The sequence below is a fragment of the Ambystoma mexicanum genome, chromosome 4q (genome assembly GCF_040938575.1).
Source record: "Ambystoma mexicanum isolate Mex_15411 chromosome 4q, UKY_AmexF1_1, whole genome shotgun sequence".
Taxonomy (NCBI): Eukaryota; Metazoa; Chordata; class Amphibia; order Caudata; family Ambystomatidae; genus Ambystoma; species Ambystoma mexicanum.
Window position 1 is genome coordinate 43,447,495 of NC_090928.1, and position 3,181 is coordinate 43,450,675.

Below are 3,181 nucleotides of genomic sequence, written 5' to 3' on the forward strand. Positions count from 1 at the left end.
GAAGTGAATGGGTAACCAATATGACTGGTAGTGCCTTGGCTCGAGTTACACCTTTGGTGACCTCCAGAAACCCTGCCTTAGACAGTCTTGATGCATTCTTGGAATTACTGAAGGAGGTGTTTGAAAGACCAGAGGCCGTATTTACAGCACAAGAAATCCTATTGTACTATACTCAAGATTCATCTGATGTCATGACCTAGGTTACCCACCATAAACAATTAGCGGATGAAACAGGATGGCCTGAAGAAACACGTGCATAAGTTGAAAAATAAACTGACCAGTGTGGCATGCCCTAGGTAATTACCAGATTTGCTTACTTTCATACTGCAACTGGATTACCGACTCCAGGAACGGAAATCAGAGCAAAGAAAACATCGAAACCAGTTGTCAACCATTAGACCTTCCCTCCCTTCTGCCTCCAAGTTTTTCAGAACCAGAGACAATGCACATTGGATCCGTGAGAGGCCTTATGTCTGATGTAGAAAGGCAAAGGAGAAAGACTGTAGGTCTTTGTATGTACTGCGGAGCAATAGCTCATTTGGTCAAGGTGTACCCTGTGGCACCTGCCTGGTGTCCGGGAAATGCCACCTCCCGTCCTTAGTGGGAATCGAAGGTGGGGGATTGATGAGGATTCCCACCTTTTTTTTTTGGAGTGAATTCCAGTCAGTACAGTACTAACCAGATAGCCCTGCAAGTACATCTTAAGATCACTTCCACCCAGACAGTGCTCATAACAGCATTGCTAAATTGCGGTGCAGCTAGCATATTCATGGGCATACTTTGGGCATGATCACCAGATATCCTTCGAAGTGAAAGGGCAGTCCTTACCTATGGAAGGTATAGATGGAGAACCCTTGAATTCAGGCCCAGTTACACATCAAACCAAGGAGTTATCTCTACGGATTGGGCAAGATCAAGAATTGTTGACATTCGATTCTAATCAAAATTGTACATTATCCAATTATTCTGGGAATGGCATGACTCCGAAAACGCAACCCCTATATCAACTGTCGAGCCGGCACGGTTTCCTTATGTTCTGAGGATTGATGCAGTATTGCCTTCAGGAAGCTACTGAAAACTGATTACTTTCTGTCCATGATCGTACTACCTTACCTCTGGAATACAAAGACTTTGAGGGTGTCTTTCCGGAAGATAAATAAGCCCAAATCTCTCCTCATGGGGAGGAAGATTGTTTAATAGATTTGTTACCAGATGCCGTTATTCCCTCTGGTAGAATTTTTGTGTTGTCTGAAAGTGAGAAAAAAGCCATGAGAGACTATTTGGACAAAAACCTACAGATGGACTGATAACACCCTCAAGGGCTCTTGGAGTAGCTTCTCTAGTCTTTGTACCCAAGAGGGATACCTCTGATTTACGTGGATTGAATCAAAGCACAAAAAAGGACAAGTATTGTAAGGAACTCTTGTTGGCAACAGCAAAGACAGACACAAGTGATCACAGTTCAAGGGTGTTTATTAAACTGTATAGGTAGGTTGGAAAAATGCCTAATTTAAACCCAAATCTAATATAGGAGCAAGCTATGACCATCAAATAATAATAAGGCAGTCCTAGAGGTGTCTTGTCAAATAAAAGGGCCTATACTAAGAAAAACCTATTGCCAATCCTTTCAACTAAATACAAAAAGAGTGTGTGATAGGGTTAACAAGAAAGAAAGAAGTGTTCACAAATGATAAGTCAGGATGTGGTAGATGTGGGCTCCAGTCAGTCAATATGTTTATTCGGATGCAAAGTCCATCAAACACATACAATATACAAAACACAGAATCAATAAAATCCCTTCCCTGATAAAATTCCTGTTTGCATTACAAAGAACTACCAGGTAGTTATATGACAGTTATTCACCGCTGCTCATCCCCTAACGGTTAAACTGTGTCCATGTTTTCAGTGCCTTAGACATACGAGCACCTTTTTTATTACGCCATTTCCGTTCTTTTTCCCTTCCCCTTCTTCATTTACATATGCCGTACACTAGTCCAGAAATTGCACCAGTCTCCAAGATTAGTCTGGGCCTACTGAAATGAAGGGGCATAAGGATCCGAACATAGAGAGGGGGACTACCTCCTACCCCGTACACCCGGTAGAGCTGGACACTGGGTAAGAAGCATGTGTCTATATTGAGACCCAGCTCTTTTTTCTTTTTCTTTCTTTTTCTTCCACTTTAGCTGAGGCAGGCTTCATTAGATTTAATTCTGACAGCAATTGTGTCTTGGTTTTTTCTTCCCCCTGTGTCTCCCCCAACCAGTCCCCACATCTCTGTTCTTGGATCCACTAGAACGACGGGTTTCCATGTCAACCATCTGGTACCACAGCGACCTTGTTTGAAAGCCGGGCCCCCTCCTTTGATACCCTTCCAAGTTCACTGGCCCAGGTTTTGCCTCTGTAGTGGGGACCAGCATTGAAGATTAGGGTCTCCATGCCCCTCCCGGTAAGAGTTTTCTGCCGTGAGCTGGTTTCATGATTGCTAGTCAAATTATTCCTTTTAGTTTCTCTTACGATTTAAGTTCATAGTTGCCATCACAAACACATAGCCCACTAATTGCTTTCATTTTTACACGTATATCCAACAGGGTCTTCGAACCACGTCCCGAAGAAGGCGGCCAAACCTTTTTATTTGCTGCTGAAACGCGACAACATAAGGGGACACCAGTGGTCCCACTGTCACGACCACCTTCACCAACTATGGACATTTCTCCAATGTTTTCGTCCATTCCAGTTACCCCTGGTCCCGTCGGCAGACCCATTGGGGGTACAGTTCCTAGAATTGATGTATTGACACTGGAACATAACATAATAGGAAGTGTACTGTTCTCTAGTTGTTAGTAAGATCAAGATACCAAGGGGTTGATGATTGTTAATGTAGAGTCACTGGAAATCAGCGTGGCTTCCTGTTAGTTTTCCTCTCTACTCCATATCAGTTAACAGTCATCCATTTATGCCTTTCTGAGTTTTTTATACAATCAGGTTAACTAGGATAGTACTCATACAATTTATGATACTGTCAGCAGGACAACAATATGTAATTAGAATTGTATAGTGTTTAATTAAGTCTAAAAACTGCTGGATTAATTTGTCTTATTTGTAAATAGGTGCTCTTCTCTCTTGCTCCGTTTGATATGTTTTCACTTTTCTCATCTTTCATGACCAACATTTTGGTCACACA